Genomic DNA, 21,086 nt, shown 5'->3' with positions numbered 1-21,086 from the left:
CCTCTGTTGACCAATAATAAAGACTTTATTCTAATATTTGCTAATTAGAATAATTTATTCTAATTTATTGCTAATTTATTCTAATGTTTGCTAATTAATCCAAAGATATAAAATCTTATGTAACACTACAGCTCTGAAGAACTGGTCAGTTCAAGGGGCTTTTCATTCTCTATAATTGTATCATTCTTCCTTGATTATAAGCAATAAAGGCCTATAGTTTATCCTCTTCAATTGGACTTTAGTTTGTGTGTTCTTTATTGATTGGGCTGAGGACACATAGGGTACCGTTTGTGTACATCAGTAACAAATTCCTTTTGGACTTGGGATCAAGCTCCCATTTCATAAAAGATGCATGGTTGTTTGAAGAATGGAAGGAAAATGATGAGATTTCTGTTGAAACTGCTGAAGGAAAAACTTGCCTAGCTTATATGTGGTTCTTTACCTGTACAAACTCTGGGAAAGATTAAGTACTTTGTTAAATTCCTTGACGACTTTTCAAGATACACAGTAGTATATCTCAGAGAGAAATCCCAGATGTTGAACCTCCTTAAAGACTTTGTAGCAATGGTCCAGAATAAATTTGGAAGGAAACCACAGATCCTATGCTCAGATAATGGTGCAGACTACATGTCTAATGCCACACAGTAATTCCTGAGACAGGAGGGCATAGAACACCAGACCACAGTGGCCTACACTCCTTTTTTTTTTTTGAAAATTTTTTATTGGGTTAGAATCCATTATTTCCACGTTTACATTCAATTTTCCCCAATTTTTTCATCTCTAACCCCCTCCCTTTCCCCCCCCTTTTTGTTGACTTCCAACAGCTTTCCAACCCTTTGTCCCCTTTCCCTTACTTTTATTAGCTTCCTCTATCTAAAACAAATATATATTCTCCATTATTCTAAGCAGTACATCCTTAACTATTTTTAACATTATATGCCCAAACTGTAAGCCTTTGTTTCCATCTTAGATAAACAATTTATCCCAATTTTTCAATTTCAGGTATTTCTATATATCATAAACCATATAGATCATACATTCGTTTATATCAAACTATTTGACTTATTCTCTATATATATTACTCATTCTATCTTTTTATAATAGTTCTATATATCTCTCCTCACGTAGTCAATCAATTTGACCCATCTATATCTTCAGACATTCAGTTTGGTACAAAACTTGTCAGAAAAAAAAGAAAATATTGTTAGTTAATCGCTCCTTATATTTAGTCCTTATAATTAATTATTTTCTCTATGTTCTGTTTGTTAACCTATATATATCTATATATATGTCAATCTATTAATCTGACTGCTTATTAATTCACATTTATCTCTTCTCCCCCCGGTAAAGTCTCCCCCCTCTACTTCAATACTTCAGTAGTTCTCAAACTGCCACAGTTTTCCTCCCACCTCCCATTTCTTCTCCAGGTATTGTTTCAGCTTCTCCCAGTCTGTGTTGAACTGCCCTGAGTCCAGATCTCTCAATTTTCTTGTCATCTTGTCCATTTCAGCCATATACAGCAATTTGTAAGTCCAATCTTCAATAGTTGGCACTTCTTGTACTTTCCATTTTTGCGCATACAAAAGTCTAGCTGCTGCTGTCATATAAAATATCAACGTCCTGTGTTGGGCTGGAATTCCCTCCATTCCCAAGTTCAGTAGCAGGAGTTCTGGGTTCTTATTAATTTGAAATTGTAAAATTTCACTCATTTCTCTTATTATTTCCCCCCAGTACTGCCTGGCTACCTCACACGACCACCACATATGATAGAGGGAGCCCTCATGCTTCTTACATTTCCAGCATTTATTAGAAGTATTCAAATTCCCTAGCGCAATCTTCTTTGGTGTCATGTACCAACGATAGATCATTTTATAAATGTTCTCTTTGATATTAATACATGTCGTTGTCTTCATTGTAGTTTTCCACAAGTATTCCCATGCCTCCATTGTTATTTCTTTATTAAAGTTTATAGCCCATTTCACCATTTGTGTTTTAACTATCTCATCCTCGGTATACCACTTCAACAGTACTTGGTATACCTTGGATATTCTTTTCTTATCTTCTTTAAGAAGGGTCTGCTCTAGTTCCGAATTCTCTATTCGTATACCTCCCTTTACAGAGTCCGAATTATATAAGTCTCTGATCTGTCCATACTGGAACCAATCGTAGTTAGGTGATAGTTCCTCTTGTGTCTTTATTCTAAGTTTGGATGCTTCAGTTTTAGTTATTTCTTTATACGTTAAACATTGTTGTTCATTATCAACAGCTCTCGGGTCTATCACCTCATATGGAACCACCCACAAAGGGGTTCCTTCTTGTAGATAAATTCTGTACTTCTTCCAGATTATGTATAGACTTCTCCGAACAAAGTGATGCAGGAACATCGAGTTGACCTTTACTTTGTCATGCCATAAATATGCGTGCCATCCAAATATTTTTTTATATCCCTCTAGGGCTAATAGTTTCTTGTTCTTTAATGTCATCCATTCTTTCAACCAAACTAGGCAGATTGCATCATGATAAAGTCTCAGATTGGGCAGTTGCATTCCGCCTCTTTCCTTTGCATCTTGTAAAACTTTCACTTTCACTCGAGGCTTCTTGCCTGCCCAAACAAAATCTGATATTTTCCTCTGCCATTTTTCAAATTGTTTGGAGTCTCTGATGATTGGTATTGTCTGTAGCAAAAACATTACTCTTGGTAACACATTCATCTTAACTGCTGCAATCCTGCCCAACCATGACAAATTCAATCTATTCCATTTAATCAAGTCTCTCTCTATCTGAGTCCATAGTTTTTCATAATTGTTTTTGAATAGATCTATGTTCTTTGCAGTTAATTCGACTCCCAAATATTTCACTTTACTTGTTACTTCACAATCCGTTGTTTCCATTAACAATTGTTGTTTCTGCTTAGTCATATTTTTGCATAATATCTTTGACTTCTTTTTGTTAATGAAGAAACCTGCCAAGTCTCCAAACTCCTTGATCTTATCTATCACTCTTGGCATGTTCTCCAATGGGTCCTCTACAATTAACATTATGTCATCCGCAAATGCTCTGACCTTGTATGAATAGTCCTTTATTTTTATTCCACGAATTTCATCATCTTGATGTATTTGTATCATCAGAATCTCCAATACTAAAATGAACAACAATGGAGATAACGGGCAACCTTGTCTTGTTCCTTTACTTATCGTCAATTTCTTGGTCAATTCATCATTCACCACAATTGCTGCAGTCTGGTCTCTATAAATTTCCTTAATTGCTCTGATGAATCTTTCTCCCAATTGTAGCTTTTCCATAGTGGCAAACATAAAGTCCCAGTTTAAATTGTCAAACGCTTTTTCAGCGTCAACAAAGAAGAAACCAACCTCTTTGTCACAACGCTTGTCATAATATTCAATAGCATTGATCACTGTCCTTAAGTTGTCTCTTATTTGTCTGTCTGGCAAAAAGCCTGCTTGTTCCTCCTCTATGACTTCCGAGAGCCACCCCTTCAATCTCTCCGCCAATATCTTCGCAAAAATTTTATAGTCATTGTTGAGTAGCGATATAGGTCTATAATTTTTCACATTAGTCAGGTCTTGGCCCTCTTTTGGGATCAATGATATATTCGCTTCACTCCAAGTTTCTGGAATCCTTTGATCCCTTAAAACCCCATTCATCACCTCTTTTAGGAATGGTGCCAGTTCATTAGCCATTGTCTTATAGAATTTAGCCGTAAGTCCATCTGGCCCTGGCGCCTTTCCTAGATTTGCAGATTGTATTGCCTTACTTATTTCCTCGTCAGTTACTTCACTATTCAACTTATTTCTCCAAGCTTCCGAGATTTCTGGAAGTTTGGTTTTCTCCAAATATGACGCTATTGATTCTTTGTTTACTTCTTTTTTATTATACAGCTTAGCGTAAAATTTATAAAAGGCTCTACTAATGGTAGCCTGCTCCAAATACGTTTTGTTATCTTCGCAAATTTTATTTATTATCTTCTTTTCCCTTTTCTTCTTCAATTGCCATGCCAGGTACTTCCCAGGTTTATTAGCACCCTCAAACGCTTTTTGATTCAGTCTTTTGAGATTCCACTCCAATTCTTTATTGCTCATTGCTGTTAGCTGTTCTTGAAGTATTTTAATTTCCTGGTATACCTTCTTTTTCCCTGGTCTCTTTTTTAGCTGTATTTCTTTGGCTTTTATTTTCTCCTCAATCTCTTGTCTTTTCTCCTCTTTCTTCTTTCTTGCTCTACCATTTAAGTCCATTAGTATGCCCCTTACAACCGCCTTGTAAGCATCCCAAACTTTATTGGTTGGTACTTCTTTATTCACGTTGTATTGTATAAAAAACTTTGTCTCTCTTCTCAGTATTTCCATATTCTCTCTTTCCTGTAACAAGTCCTCATTTATTCTCCATGCTTTCCTTTTTCTCTTTTTTCCAAATTTCCACATAATTGGGTTGTGATCTGAGCCTACCATAGGCATTATTTCTACCTCCTTAGTCCATAATGCTAAGTCTTTTGAGGCCCAGATCATATCAATTCTTGATAATGTAGAATGCCTTGCAGAATAAAAAGTAAACTGTCTGCTTTTAGGATATTCTCTCCTCCATACATCTTCAAGAGTCTCTTGTTGAATCAACTCAAAAAAAAGCTTTGGTAATAGTCCTCTTTTCTTTTGTGCCGTTGTAGTCTTTTTGTCTAGTTCCAAGTCTGTCACTCCATTGAAGTCTCCAGCAAGAATTATCTGGTCGTATGCAAGATCGTCTAAATGCTTCCTTAAATCCTCAAAGAAGCTTTCTTTTGCACCGTTAGGTGCATAAAGTCCGACTACCAACACTCTCTTTAAATTCCAAATACATTCCACTGCTACAAATCTAGCTTCCACATCTCTCATAACAAATTTTGGCTGTAGCTCCTCTTTTATGTACAACACCACTCCTCTTTTTTTCTTGTTGGAGGCCGCTACATATTCTTTGCCCAATTTTCCAGATTTTAAATATTTTACATCCTGCTTTCTGATATGGGTCTCTTGCAAACAAACAATGTCACATTTTTGTTTTAGTAGCCAGTGAAAAGTATTTTTCCTCTTATTCGGTGAGTTTAGTCCATTTACATTCCAAGATAATACTTTACACTCCATACTCATGATCTTGTTGGTAAGTCTTTTTCATTGTCCTTAATAAATCGCTCCATCTCTCGCTCAGATCTGATGCGTTTTTTGGCCCCTCCAAACTCAAAGGACACTCCTTCCGGTAACTCCCATCTGTACCTGATTTTCATGTCCTTCAAAATCTGAATTAGCACTTTATATTTTTTCCGGTCCAGTAACACTGATCTGGGCAGTTCCTTCATTATAATAATCGTCTTGCCATCAATCTCCAATGGATCTTGAAACTGTTTTGTCACAATCCTCTCTTTCATATTTCGTGTTGTAAACTGCACAATCACATCTCTTGGTAGTTTCCTCTGGGTTGCTATTCTCGAATTCACACGGTATGCCACATCTAGGATAGCCACAACTTCCTCCTCCTCCTTCCCCAGGTACTCAGCCAACACCTCAGTCATCTGTTCTTGCGCTGACTTTCCTTCCACTTCTGGCAAGCCACGAAAACGTAGCTGCTTCTCCATATGTTTAGTTTCTGCAACTGACATTCTCCCCTTCACCAATCTCATCTCTGTTTGTTGCGTGTCTGCTAAATTCTCCATCGCGTCTTCTACTGTTTTAACTCTCTGCTGCGTTCCTTGTAATTCACTTCGTATTGTTTCCATACCTTTTTTCACTTCTGACAGCTCCGATTTTACTGTCTGTGTAACCTCTTTAACCTCTTTTATCAGCTCCAATTTCGTGTCCTTAAGTTCTTTAATCATATCTAAAAGTTTTTTGTCCAGGTTTTTATCCAGGTTTTCTATTGCCGATTGCCACTCTTTTTTTGACATCGTGGGGCTTGCTTTAGCTCGCTCCCACGAATCCGCTCTCTTCCTTAACTCCGTGGCGTAAAATTTAACGTTTTTCTATTTTAAATGTCCCGGTCTTCTTATAGAAATTAAATTTTAAAGAGTCCAAAATGTCGGGCGTCTTTTCTCTATGGTTTCTCTATGATTTTGTAATCCAAGATGGCCTACTTCCTCTTCCGCTGAAGCCGCGACCCTTCCCCTTTCAAAAATGGCGATTCCCTACTTCCTGCCCTCCAGCAAGGGCCGCTTCTCTCCAGCCACTCTATTGTTATTACGCACTTCCTGTCTCCCGTCTTCCCACAGCAGATCTCGCGATGGTGTCTTTTTCTCACAGCTCCAAAGCCACAGGTATTCAAAACAATAGTCCCATTTCTTTAATAACTTCTTTAAACTTAGTCTCTTTTTAAATTCGATTCCTGCCGAGTCTTCCCCTCCTTTTCACTAGTCTGTTGCAGTTTAAAAATCTACTTTTTTTCCTCTCTGTTTTTATCAATCTGTCCCGTCTCAGAAGATAATGATCTTTACCTTCTCTTCACTTTTCTCGGGTTGTAATCGCTGTTTCGATTTTAAGTTCCCCTCTCAGCTTCTTCCCCCAATCGATGCTTGGGTATGTAGGTCTTATGCCAGCCGAATTGGCCCCAAAACTGCCGCAGAGATTATAGCCGACCCGTCGCAAGGTGGGACCTCAAGGATCGGGGGGAGACTCGTTGTATAGAGCCCCCCCTCGTCCGAGATCTAGCTCACCCTAGGGTCTTGAGCGTTCTTTGCCTGCTCCCCGCCTGAGAGCAGTCGGCCGCGGGCTATTTTCACCCCGCCGGCCGGTTAAAACGGCAGTCCGGTCAGCTCCACAAGTGGAGCTGCGTTAGACCTCCATGGATCCCAAACAGGCAGTCATCAGTGGCCTGCACTCCTGAGCAAAATGGAGTTGCAGAGAGGAAGAATAGGACACTGCTAGACATGGTGAGATGTATGTTGCATGATCCTCAACTGCCAAACCAATTTTAGGGAGAAGCAGTTGTGACTGCCACATATACTCAGAACAGACTGCCAACAAAAGCTACTGAAGCTACCCCATTTGAACTTTGACATGGATATCTACCAAATATAAAGCACTTGAGAGTCTTTGGAAGCAAGGCCTACTCCTATATTCCAAAGGAGAAGAGAGGCAAACTAGATGACAGAGCTTCACTAGGAATACTTGTTGGATATTCTGCACAGAGCAAAGGATACAGGATCTCTGCTCCATAAACCAGAAGAATTATTGTGAGCAGAGCTGTATACTTCAACGAAAGTGAGAAGGCTACACCTGGAGAGCGGGCCACCACTGAAGAGAACAGCCAAATCACATATCCTGATTCAGATGAAGAGCCAGGAGACTCTATGATACACATCACTGGCACACCAAGTACAACTATAGTACCAGACGGTTTGCCACCAGAGATACCTGGCCCATGAGAAATCCAGAGTCCAGAGACACCTGACCCACAAAAGCAACAGTGTCCAGAGACATCTGACCAACCAGAGGCACAGAGTGCGGAGGTGGAACAAAGACGATCAACACATTCAACCAAAGGTATTCCAGCCCCACGACTGTCCTACCTCATAAGAACAGTGGAAGTACCTGAACCTACTTCATGGGATGAATTATCCCAGCTACCGCCAGAGGAAGCTGAGAAATGGAGATGAACCGCACAAGAAGAACTTGAAGCCCCACACAAGAACAAGACATGAACACTCACACTGCTACCTCAGACAAGAAAGCAGAGGGGTGTAAATGTGTCTTCAAAGTCAAGCATGATGAAAATGGCTCAGTCCAGAGATACAAAGCAAAACTAGTTGCTAAAGGCTATTCTCAGAAATATGGAGAGGATTTTGATGAAGCTTTTGCACCTGTTGTGGGACACACCACAGTGAGAAAACTACTAAGTGTTGCTGCAAGCAAGAACAAGCAAGTGGAACATCTTGATATCAAGACAGCATTTCTACATGGCAAACTAGAAGAGGATATCTACATGCTCCAGCCCCCTGGCTTTGAGAAAGTAGGACTTTGTATGCAAACTACAGAAGAGCATCTATGGACTTAAACAAGCTGCTCGCGTTTGGAACTTAAAACTGCATGATCTTCTCATCCAAGCAGGATTCAAGAGAAATGAAAATGACCTTTGCCTATATACCAAATAGAAGAATGGCAAATGGATTTAATCTTCTGATTTATGTAGATGATTTAATTCTGGCTTATGAAAATCCAGATGACAGCAAAGAAGTTGTACAACATCTAAGCAAACATGTTGAGATCAAGCAGCGAGGTAATGTCACTCACTACCTAGGCTTGCAACTTTACAGAGAACAAGATGGAAGTTTCCTTATTAACCAAGAGCAAACGATCAAAGACCTTAGATCCTTCATGAACATGGAAGATGCATATGCAGTTGCTACTCCTATGGAACCAAGCTATGTAAAGGATCTAGATGATACTGAGAAGCTACCAACAGACAACAAGTATTGTGCTGCCATAGGCAAGCTACTCTACATCAGTACACTAACAAGACCTGACATTAGTGCTGCAGTGGGTCTATTATGCAGAAAGTTTTCAGCACCAACCTTCAAAGACTGGAATGCAGTCAAGAGACTTGTCAGATACCTAAAAGGTACAGCACATTTCAAACTCAAGCTACCAGTTAACAGCAAACCAGAACTAATCATGTACACAGATGCTAACTATGGAGAAGATTTGAATACCAGATTATCCACCAGTGAACATACTTTTTCTACAGAAATGGAATGGCAAGTTGGACAAGCACGAAGCAAAATGCAGTCACTCAGTCTTCAACAGAAGCTGAACACATCTCAGCTGGACTATGTTGCTAAGAGATAACATGGCTAAAGAGACAACTAGAAGATCTTGGAATACAGATCTCACAACCTGTAGCAATCTATGAAGACAATCAACCTTGTATCAAGCCCCTATAGAGAGATGGCATTCATATGTGAACCAAGCACGTTGACATGAAGTATGGCCTCGTGAAAGAACTATAGCAGAAAGGCATTGTGAAGATGATCTATTGTATATCCAGAGAGATGGTTGCTGACGCCCTAACCAAGCCACTACCAAGACTTCGCTTTCAGAATCTACGAGAAAAGATGAATCTCATAGACTGATCCAAGCGACAGCGTGAGGGGGTGTTGGAAGAGGAGCATCCAGTGCTGTCTCTCTCCTCAGGTTTCAAAGGGGGACAAACCAAAGGGTTAGAAAGATAAAGAGGCCGGGGCACTCTGTTTACTGTTTACTATTGTTTACTGCTCTGACTATCCTTTAATATGCAGATTGCTATTCTCAGGATTTCCTCCTCCTGACTTCCTCCGTCTCCCTCCTTCTCTTCCTGGCTTTGTTCCAGGCAACATCTCTCTCCTTCTCCTCCCTCCATCTTGGAAGCATGGATGCAGGACTTGTCCTAGCATCCATGTTCATCCTTAGACTAGATAGATAGTTAGGATCTGTCTCTCCTCCTTTCCTATCAGAGTATAGAGTTCATGCAATAAAGAACTCTTTTTTTTCTAAATATAAAACAAGTGTATGATTTATTATTTCCATTCCTGCACACACACCAGCCAGCAGAATGAGCTCACAACCACCTATAATCATGCTTCCTATGCCATACGATAGAATCTGCTAACGCCCCAAACATGGAATCCTTTAATTAGATTTCTGGGACCTACATAATTATTTATTTATCAAATTTGACACGGTCCAGTCTGGTTCGTGGTTTGTGAACACACGGTTCCTGGGACTCACATTATCATGAATTTTGGTCCATTTGGGCTGGTCCGTTGGTCCGTGGTTTGTGAGTCCAGATATCCTGGTGCTGATCTAGCAATTCCTTAGGCAATGGAGGTGGTGGCCGCAGACCTTAAAAACTTGATAGACAGCTCTGCCTGCTAAGCAGAGAGCTCCCATTCTGCTCTATGGAGCAAGGAGCAAGAATTAATTCCCTAGGCCATGGCTGGGAAGGTGTCTGTGTGGTGAGTGAGGGAGCTCTTCCCCCACCCTTTTCTGTTTGATTTTGCCTCATTGCTGTTAGGCAATGCAAGTCAATTGGCATTTGCGACTCCTAGTATCTACTGCAAGTTTCCTGAGTGGGGCTGCTTTGGAGGTCTGTAACTCAGATGTGCAAAATGCAATCTTGGTCAAACTTGGAGGGTGGCTGGAGGAGAGGCTGCTGAAGATTTTCTGTGAGTTTTGGCTCTCTGAGTATGAAGAAGGTGGAGCCAGGACTGCTGGAAGTGACAGACCATGGACCGATGAACTGGTCCATGAATGGGGCTGGTCCGTGAAAAGTTCATGGTTCATGGTCCATGGTACGTGAAAACTGATGGACCATGGGATGGCAGTGTGTGGGTTTTTCCGGTCCGTGCCCACCTCCTGAGGGAAAGCTCCTTCAATTTCAGAAAACATAATTTAAGGCTAATTTGCAGTTGGTATGTGTTGCTCACCTTTCTTCCAGTAATGTTGCACACAAACTATTTGGTGTTAGTGAAGATAAAAATCTTCTTGACTAATTTAAAATAACAATAATAGTAATAATAATAACATTTGATTTATGTTCTGCCCTTCAGGACAACTTAATGCCCTCTCAGAGTGGTTGACAAAATATGTTTTTATTATCCCTACAACAATCACCTTGTGAGGTGGGTGGAGCTGAGAGAGCTCTGAGAGAGCTGTGACTGACCCAAGGTGACCCAGCTGGCTTCAAGCAGAGGAGTGGGGAATCGAACCCGGTTCTACCGATCAGAATGCTGCCGTTCTTAACCACTATACAAGACTGCCTCAAAAAGACTTCAGGCCGTATCTCACCTTCTTTTGTACTTGGAATAACCTAACCTGATGGATGGAATTAGTAACAGCTCTCACCGTGATTCTTTTTTTTGGAGTGACTTCCTCACCCTGAGCTGAAATTCAAGGCACAGGGCAAACGAAGGAAAATGGCACTTTTGTCCATGTATCGCAATAAGGGCCTACAAAAATTAGATATGCTGTACAGAAAGTGAACCAAGAGAAATGTTTCTGTCTTTGTCTAGAAATTGGGGTCCCCTGATGAAACTGTTTGGTAATAGATTCAAGGCAGACAAAAGGAAGGACTGCTTCAGTAGCTGACATGTGGAACTCACTAGTACTTGATGGATGATAATGATACTGGTTTAGATAGATTTAAAGAGGGGGGTTCCCATCCCTACCTCCTATGAAGCTTGCTGGGTGATCTTAGATGGGTCATTTTCCCTCAGCCTAACCTGATTTCCAGAGTTCTTGAGAAAATGAAATAGGGAGGGAAAACAAGGTACACTGCCTCGAGTCCTTGGAAGACGGGAAGGATAAAAATGTACTCAATAAAGTTTTTATTTTGTTCTTTGTCCATGTATTCTGGGCAGCTTACATAGATTTCTGTTTTTGCAGCAGCACCCCTGTTAATTTGCTGGCAAGTTACTCTGTTTTTGTTAAAAAAGAATGCTTTTGAATAGGCAAAATATTACAAGAGGAGTGTGGTGGCGGTGGTGAGGAGTAAGCTGAAGTCTGTGATGCCAGATAGGGACACACGGGAATGAGAAACGTTTGGACAAAGATAGGAAAAGAGCCCAAGAAAAAGAAACCTCTGTATACCAGAGGCATGTGACTAAACGGAGTCATCACCAGTTTTTATGAGAAAGGCCATTCAGGCAAAGTAGGACACAAAGACCTATTGAATTAGTGTAATGGTTAGCATGTAGGGCTTGGATGCAGAAGATGTGGGTTGAAATCCCAACTCTGCTGTCAATTTCACCAGGTGAACCTGGGCCAGTCGTTCTCTCTCAGGACCAAACAGGGTGTGACGGCATCTATGGGTCGGACCTGTGGACACCAGCACATCTACTTTGGCTCTCAGCTTAATCCATTTCACAAGGTTGTTGAGAGGATTGACTACAGATGGGAGAGCATGTCTGCTGTTTTGAGCTTCCAAGAGGATAAGAATGTACTCAATGGACAGAGATTCATCTCTTTGATATGCATTTTATTAATTTTTTTTAAAAAAGAAAACAGCTTTCAAGGATGTGATCAGGAATGAAAGACGGATTGTGGTTGCTTAACCCTCAAGCCCTTTCCCCCTCCTCCTTTTTGTCTACTCATAAACCAATCCTCCCCCAAATGATTTTCTCTCCTATATCTGTCACCCCGTCAGAGTAGTTCAAAGGTGGAATCAGCTGCCTGGGGAGGTGGGGAGCTCCCCCTCACTGGCAGTTTCAAGAAGAGGCCATGAAAACCAGTCCATGCAGGAGTAGGAAGAGACCAATTTAAGCAGCCCGACCACCCTGACAAGCTTCCTGATTGCAACCTCGGAAGCTGTGCATTCTCATCTTTTGTCTCTACAGGGGTTACAGGAAAGGATTGAAGAGCAGCTGTGAGGGAGCTAGAGAAGATCCTTAAAGATCTGGGCAGTAGTCTATGTGAAAGGGATCTGAGGGTAAGAGTGGACTGTAAACTAAATACGAGCAGTCAGTGTGATGCGGTGGCAAAAAAGGCTAATTCAATCTTAGGTTGTATCAAAGGGGCCATAGTGTCGAAATCGCAGGAGGTCATAGCCCCTCTGTATACTGCCTTGGTCAGGCCACGCAACCTCTTTTAACTTTAATAGGGGTAACTTCTCTGAGATGAGGGGGCATGTGAAGAAGAAACTGAAAGGAAAGGTCAAAAGGGTCAAAACCCTTGGGGAAGCTTGGAGACTATTTAAAACTACAATCCTAGAAGCTCAGATAAAATATATACCACAGGTTAGGAAAGGCACAAATATATACCGTAGGTTACGAAAGGCCCAAAAAAAGGCCTGCATAGTTAACAAACAAAGTAAAGGAAGCAATAAAAGGTAAGAAGGTTTCCTTTAAAAGGTAGAAAGCTAGTTGGGAGTGAGGTATATAAAAGGGAACACAGGCTGTGGCAAAGAAAATGCAAGTCTGTGATCAGGCAGGCAAAAAGGGACTATGAGGAACACATTGCAAAAAACATAAAGACCAACGATAAACATTTCTTCAAATATATTAGAAGCAGGAAGCCAGTCAGGGAGGCAGTGGGGCCCCTGGACGATCAAGGGGTAAAAGGATTACTGGAAGATGACAGGGAAATGGCCAAGAAGCTAGATGCATTTTTTGCCTCTGTCTTCACTGTAGAAGATGAGAGGTGCTTGCCCACTCCAGAACCGCTGATTTCGGAAGAGTATTGAAAGACCTGAGTCAGATTGAGGTGATGAGAGAGGAGGTCCTATGACTGATAGACAATTTAAAAACTAACAAATCTCCAGGCCTGGATGGCAAATATCCAAGTGTTCTGAAAGAACTCAAATGTGAACTTGTGGATCTCCTGTCAAAGATATGTAACCTTTCATTAACATTTGCCTTCATTCCTGAGGACTGGAAGGTAGCTAATGTCACCCCCATCTTTAAAAAGGGTTCCAGAGGAGATCCAGGAAATTACAGGCCAGTCAGTCTAACATCAATACCGGGTAAGCTGGTGGAAACTGTTATTAAAGAGGGAATTAGTAGGCACATTGATGAACAAAAACTATTGGGGAAGACTCAGCATGGGTTCTGTAAGGGAAGATCTTGTCTCATGAACCTGTTAGAGTTCTTTGAGGGAGAGAACAAACATGTGGACAAGGGGGAACCAATAGATGTTGTCTACCTGGTCTTCCAGAAAGCTTTTGATAAAGTTCCTCATCAAAGGCTGCTAAGTAAGCTCAATAGTCATGGGGTAAAAGGACAAGTCCTCTTGTGGATCAAAAACTGGCTAATGAATAGGAAACAGAGAGACAGTATAAATGGGCAATATTCACAGTGGAGGGTGGTAAGCAGTGGGGTACCGCAGGGCTCAGTATTGGGTCTGGTGCTTTTTAACTTGTTCATTAATGATTTGGAGTTGGGAGTGTCAGGCTATGGATGATAGGATACGGTAGACAGATCTCTGGATCGTTACAGCAAGACACGGGTCCTTGGTTAAATGACTTTTATTCAGAAATCAGATATTTTCCAGATGCACAGGTCCATAGGTTTACTTAGAAACAAGGATGCATCTGAGCAGTACAACTTCTTTGAAAGGAATAAAGGCTTGAGGAAAGTACAGGTCTAAATACTCAAACATCCCCCTCCCTTGTAGCCCACAAGTTTGAGGGGGAAGAAGTCTGGGAAACTTTTCTGGAGTTTATACATTAGCTAGACAAGATATAGAGAACTGTAACATTTCAGACATTACAAGGTCATTTTAGTGAGCTTCAAAGAAAGAGATTATCCTCAGGTTCCCAGGCTGTGAGAGGGAGAAACTAAAGTGATGCATACAGTCTTTGTACTATGAAATCAAACACTGATGTACATAGCAGTTGCAATATGAAATCAGACTGTAACACAGTATTAGCATTTAGCATCCCCTAGAACTATGACATGGATGTAGGGGCTACAGACATGACAGGGAGTAAGCTGTGAAGTGGCTAAGTTTGTGGCTGACACTAAATTGTTCAGGGTGGTGAGAACCAGGGAGGATTGTGAGGCACTCCAAAGGGATCTGTCGAGGCTCGGCAAGTGGGCATCAACGTGGCAAATGAGGTTCAACGTGGCCAAGTGGAGCCAAAAATCCCAAATATAAATACACAATGATGGGGTCCAAACTGGTGGAGACTGACCAAGAGAGAGATCTTGGAGTCGTGGTGGATAACTCACTGAAAATGCCGATACAGTGTGCGACGGCAATAAAAAAGGCCAACGCTATGCTGGGGATTATTAGGAAGGGATTTGAAAACAAATCAGCTAGTGTCATAATGCCCCTGTATAAATCAATGGTACGGCCTCATTTGGAATACTGTGTACAATTCTGGTCACCACACCTCAAAAAAGATATTATAGCACTGGAAAAACTGCAGAAAAGGGCAACTAGAATGATTAAAGGGATGGAACACTTCCCCTATGAAGAAAGGTTAAAGCGTTTGGGGCTCTTTAGCTTGGAGAAATGATGACTGAGTGGTGACATGATAGAGGTTTACAAGATTATGCATGGGATAGAGAAGGTAGAGAAAGAAGTATTTTTCTCCCTTTCTCACAATACAAGAACTCGTGGGCACTCAATGAAATTGCTGAGCAGTTGGGTTAGAACGGATAAAAGGAAGTACTTCTTCACCCAAAGGGTGATTAACACGTGGAATTCACTGCCTCAGGAGGTGGTGGCAGCTTCAAGCATAGACAGCTTCAAGAGGGGACTGGATAAACAAATGGAGCAGTGGTCCATCAGTGGCTATTAGCCACAAGGTATAGATGGAACTCTCTGTCTAGGGCAGTGAGGCTTGGTATTTGTATTGGTGTTTGGGGGTGGGGGTGGGGGAGCAATCAGTAGGAGGGCTTCTAGTGTCTCTTCCTCACTGGCAGACCTCCTGAGGACACCTGGTTTTTGGCCACTGTGTGACAGAGAGTGTTGGACTGGATGGGCCATTGGCCTGATCCAACATGGCTTCTCTTATGTTCTTATATTCTTAATCTGTGTGTAAAAGGTATCTCAATCTCCCCCCAGAGCAATGGGTATTTTTGTTCCCCCCCCCCCTTTTTTCTGTATCTCCTTTGTTGTTTAGGAAATACATTTTTTTTAAAGGAAGAAAATTGATTCATTTGAAATGTGGTGCTGGAGGAGAGTTTTGCAAATACCATGGATGGCCAAAAAGACAAATTAGTGGGTTCTAGAGCAAATCAAGCCTGAATTCTCCCTGGAAGCTAAAATGACAACACTGAGGCTATCGTACTTTGGTCACATCATGAGAAGACAAGATTCTCTGGAAAAGTCAATAATGCTAGGAAAAGTGGAAGGCAGTAGGAAAAGAAGAAGACTCAAATTGACTCAGTAAAAGAAGCCACATCCTCCAGTTTGCAGGATCTGAGCAAGTCTGTCAATGATAGGACATTTTGGAGGTCTTTAGAACACAGAGTGGTTGCCCCCGCCCCAAATTGGCTGCCATAGAAGGGCTTGGTCAGCCTCAAGATGGCTGCCGTGGGTGCAGGGGCCAGTCATAAAGCATTTGGAGGCTCCAAACCAAACATCTTGTTGATGACAGAGGCAGCTCTTTCTGAAAGGTTATTCCCAACAAACAAAAAGGGGATCTATTGTCGAAGGCAAAAAGGGGATCTCCCCTAGGAGTCTTCGGAAACACCTCCATCTCCAATGAAAATGGAGACGGTTTTGTTCCTAACAGATCTTGCCAGACCAACCTGGTTTCTGTCAGACTATGGCATCCCAGTTAGCCAGAGTCTGTCTTCCTCCCTTCTGCAAGAAGCCAAGGTCTCTTGATTTCAAAAGGTTTATTTGAAAGACAGCATACAGGCCCAGATGTCCACATTCCAGGACCAGAGAGATCCTGGCTGAGCACAAGCTTTGTTAGGAATGAGTTACAAAATGAAAGTTGTTACAGATCAAACCCTCTGTTCCCAGCCTCCCCCCATAGTTCACATTGCTGGGCGCTCTTCTTTGGGAAGTTGGTCCTTCAAGGTTGACTCTGAAGAAAAACAGATAAGATGCAGTATCCTCTCCCATGGAAAGTGCAGTCATGGCTTAGCTGGACCTGGAGGGAGAGAAAGACTAAACAACTACCCAAATTAACATGGTGTGACTTAGGTTAAGTTCTCTTAGCATGACAGATCCTGACAGTTTCCTTCTTTGATCGAGTGACCAGCTTACTGGATCAGGGGAACTCTGTTGACTTGATTTATCTGGATTTCAGTAAAGCTTTTGATGGGCAAACTGGAAGGCTGTGGACTGGACTATAGGACAGTTCGGTGGATAGGGAACTGGTTAGAGGACCGCACCCAAAGAGTGGTGGTCAACGGCGTTTCATCAGATTGGAGGGAGGTGTCCAGTGGGGTGATGCAGGGCTCGGTTTTGGGCCCGGTACTTTTCAATATTTTTATCAATGAGCTGTATGAAGGCGTGGAAGGGCTGCTCATTAAATTTGCTGATGATACCAAATTGGGAGGAGTAGCAAACACTGAAGAAGATAGAATTAAAATTCAACAAGACCTGAATACTCTGGAGAAGTGGGCCGCTGTGAATAGGATGCAATTCAACAAAGACAAGTGCACAGTATTACATCTGGGCCACAAAAATGGGAAGCACAAATACTGGATGAGGGATACACTTCTGGGCAGTAGTATATGTGAAAGGGATCTTGGGGTAAGAGTGGACTGTAAACTAAATATGAGCAGTCAGTGTGATGCAGTGCCAAAAAAGGCTAATTCAGTCTTGGGTTGTATCAAAGGGGCCATAGCGTCGAAATCGCAGGAGGTCATAGCCCCTCTCTATACTGCCTTGGTCAGGCCACACCTGGAGTATTGTGTGCAGTTCTGGAGGCCTAACTTCAAAAAGGATGTGGACAAAATCGAGAGGGTGCAGAGGAGAGCGATGAGGATGATCAGGGGTCTGGAGACTGAGCCCTAAGAGGAAAGGCTGAGAGCCTTGGGAATGTTTAGTTTGGAGAAGAGGAGGTTGAGGGGGGATATGATTGCTCTCTTTAAATATTTGAAAGGCTGCCATTTGGAGGAGGGCAAGGAGCTGTTCCAGTTGGCAGCAGAGGGTAGGACCCGAAGCAATGGGCTTAAATTACATGCAGAAAGGTATCGGCTGGATATTATGAAAAACTTTTTCATGGTCAGAGTAGTTCAAAAGTGGAATCAGCTGCCTAGGGAGGTGGTGAGCTCCCCCTCACTGGCAGTTTTCAAGAAGAGGTTGGATGAATACTTGTCAGAGATGCTTTAGGCTGATCCTGCACTGGGCAGGGGGTTGGACTAGATGGTCTGTATGGCCCCTTCCAACTCTATGATTCTATGAAAAGAAGCCCAAACCAGCTCTTTGCTTGGAGGAAGAAGGAAATTAGCCCCAGAGCACTTCAGTGGATTCCATGCTGGGGATCACTGCCATAGACAGAGTTGGAGATAGGAAGGGGGAAATGGCAGCTCCCAACGGGCCATGTTAGGCCCAAGGACTGCCCGTTGCTGTTGAGCTATACTTGTGAGCTATACTGAATTAAAGTGTAAGCCAACTGGACACATCCCTCTGTGAGGGTTTTTTGTGTTTTATTATTCTGCAGCAGGGGGGAAATGTCCAGGGGGGAGGGCATATCCTCCTGGATTTGTATCCTTGTCTCTCATCATGTCTTTTCCTTGTTCATATCGCTTGATTGGAGCTTTTCTTGAACAAAGCACAGGGATGTGTAGCCAACATGGAAATGTTTGTATTGCGAGGAGGACATTAGGTAAGGATGATGTGTTATTTGCCTAATGTCAGCTGTGCTGAAGAGGAAGTTAAGGAGAAAGCAGTCCAAGGAAATAACAAACATTTTGGAGACTTATCTTTCATATTCATGATCCCTTTGTTGGGATACTTATAATGCAATCCTAAGCAGAATCACATGCTTCTAAGCCCATTGACTTCAGTGAATATAATAACAACAACAACAACAACAACAACAACAACAACATTCGATTTATATACCGCCCTTCAGGACGACTTAACGTCCACTCAGAGCAGTTTACAAAGTATGTCATTATTATCCCCACAACAAACACCCTGTGAGGTGGGTGGGGCTGAGAGAGCTCCAGAGAGTCACGACTAGCCCAAGGTCACCCAGGTGGCTTCAAGTGGAGGAGTGGGGAATCAAACCCGACCCTCCATGCTCCCACACTCTTAACCACTACACTAAACTGGCTCTCCTTCTCCTTCTTTGTTTTCGACCTCTGTGCACTTTCAGTATGCACTCGTCCACATTCCAGGTTTTCCTTGGCTTTGCTACATTTGTTCTCAAACCTGCTTAGAGTCCAGTCTTTCTGGAAAGATCACACTCAAAGTGGATTGGGGAGGCATGTAAATGAGAAGGTGAAGATTTCCCCATCTCTCACCCACATCCATTGCCTTTTCTTATTCATCTCCCCTCACACTCACCCCCCCCCCATTAGACTTGCAATTTGCCTCCCCACTACGGATAAACCTCTGCCCTTACCCACAATCCCCTGCCCTTGAGAAACTGAGGAGCAGGAAAAAAATGGTCTTCGTAGTGATGCTCTGTGTCTCCATGACCATTACCACAGAGATGGAGGGAAGTTCCTAGAGTGTCGCACAGAAGTCCTCCTCAAGCTCCACCTTCTCCAAGCAAAGCCCTAAAATCTTCTGGCATTTGCCAAGGCAAGCTGGCAGCCCTGCCTGTGACTGGTAGGAGGCCTTTTGTCCTTTTTTTTAAAGTGGTAGAAGATATATCACTATAGTCTCCTAACTACAACAACATTCGATTTATATACTGCCCCTCAGGACCACTTAATGCCCAATCAGAGTGGGTTACAAAGTGTGTTATTATTATCCTCATAACAGCAATCACTCTGTGAGGTGGGTGGGGCTGAGAGAGCTCCGAGAAGCTGTGACTGACTGAAGGTCACTAACATAGCAATATGCCTACTACTGATTAAAAACAGGCAAAAATCCTGCCAGTGGTAGGGGAGGGGGTGGAAATGGCAGGCATGAGGGGGAAAACATGGAAAATATCCCTCTGCAGATGCTGTGTTGTCACTGGGAATGCAAATCATTCCCGTGCAGATGTGTGAAGGAGACTCACTAGTATTTTATTTTTTAATTGTTTTTATTTAATTCAATTTATATTCCGCTCTCCCCACAAGTGGGCTCAGAGTGGGCTCAGAGTGGATCACAACAAAAATAAATTACATAAATTACATCAGTCACATCACCCAAGCATTAAAACACATCTCAATAGGGGGAATGTCAGTCCCTGGCAGTTAGGTCCCCAAGTTCGCCACAGTTAACACACAGATGTTCCAGTTGAAGTAACTTTTTTAGAGATCCATTTAGTACAAGGTGCATAGACAATGGAATTGGCAGAAGTGACATGGGTAGGGCTAGCAATGTTAGTTATAGGGAATATTCCTGCCTTTGGGACAAGGACCATTAAAAGGGGTGGGTGGGTTTGGGTGAGACATTATTTTAGAGCAGGCAGTGAGAAAGATGAACTTATCTTTGGTTCTCAAGAAGAACCATTCATATCCATTCACGAGCCAGTTTCGGCTGGCAGTCAAGGACACTGGCTCAGCGGAGCAAGAAAGAGAAAGTAAACATTTGCAAGATAACCTACTGGAACTGAGCAATAAACAACTTCCCACACTCTCAGAAGCCAGAGGCAGAACCCATATACATTCATGGCAGATATGCAGGAGGCATATATGACAGGTAAGCCCCAAATCAGGATTCAGCATCCCATTAACTAAAGCAGAAATGTTGGCAAAGCAAAAAGAGTTTGTTAGAGTAAAAAGACCCAAATGAACTGATGCACTGCAGATATCTCTAACCTTATATGCTGGGCAGGACATGCCCACTACCTTATATACTATTTAGAAGATTAAGTTACTGCTACAAAAATGCAAACATATCCATTCAGAAAATTCTAAAAGGCTGACAGGCACTATGATCTGCTGAGTGTTACACTTGACACCCTTATGACACTTCTTGTTATCTTTTTGCATACCAAGAGGGGTACATTAGCAATTGACAATAACAATTGACAATTGACAATAAGGGGAGTGCTGGAGAATCAAAGCCACAACGTCCAGATACTCTCCAGGTCATCGCCTGTTGTGAATCTTTGCACCTCGGAACATCTCCATCTCCTACTGTCTTCAGCTGATTTTCTAATTTTGCAAGGCCATTAAATGTAGGTGGGGAAAAAAGGGCCAAGAATCATTGTAAAATCATAGAATTATGGAAACATAGAATTATAAGGGATCTCCAGGGTCATCCAACCCCCGGCATGCCTTTCAGTGGAACCAAAGTTAAGCGATATTTATAACGAATAGAGTCTGGCTAAAATCTATGCAGCTTTAGGAAACTTTCTTTAACAGGATTCAACCTTTGTCTTGCCAACTTTCCAGCTTCCCCTCATGGAAAAAACTCTTGAGCTTTTAGTACCCAGCAATTCCTGATCTGCAAATATGATGGGGGGAAATGTGCATGCTCAGTTTATGGATGTTGGATAATGTTAAGGATGTAGGATCAGGACTACATTACGGCAGCGATCTTACAGCACATCTCAGTCTTTCTGTC

Source organism: Eublepharis macularius, chromosome 8 (genome assembly GCF_028583425.1).
Source record: "Eublepharis macularius isolate TG4126 chromosome 8, MPM_Emac_v1.0, whole genome shotgun sequence".
Taxonomy (NCBI): Eukaryota; Metazoa; Chordata; class Lepidosauria; order Squamata; family Eublepharidae; genus Eublepharis; species Eublepharis macularius.
The sequence above is the reverse complement of the archived record's forward strand: the minus strand, read 5'-3'. Positions refer to the sequence as shown.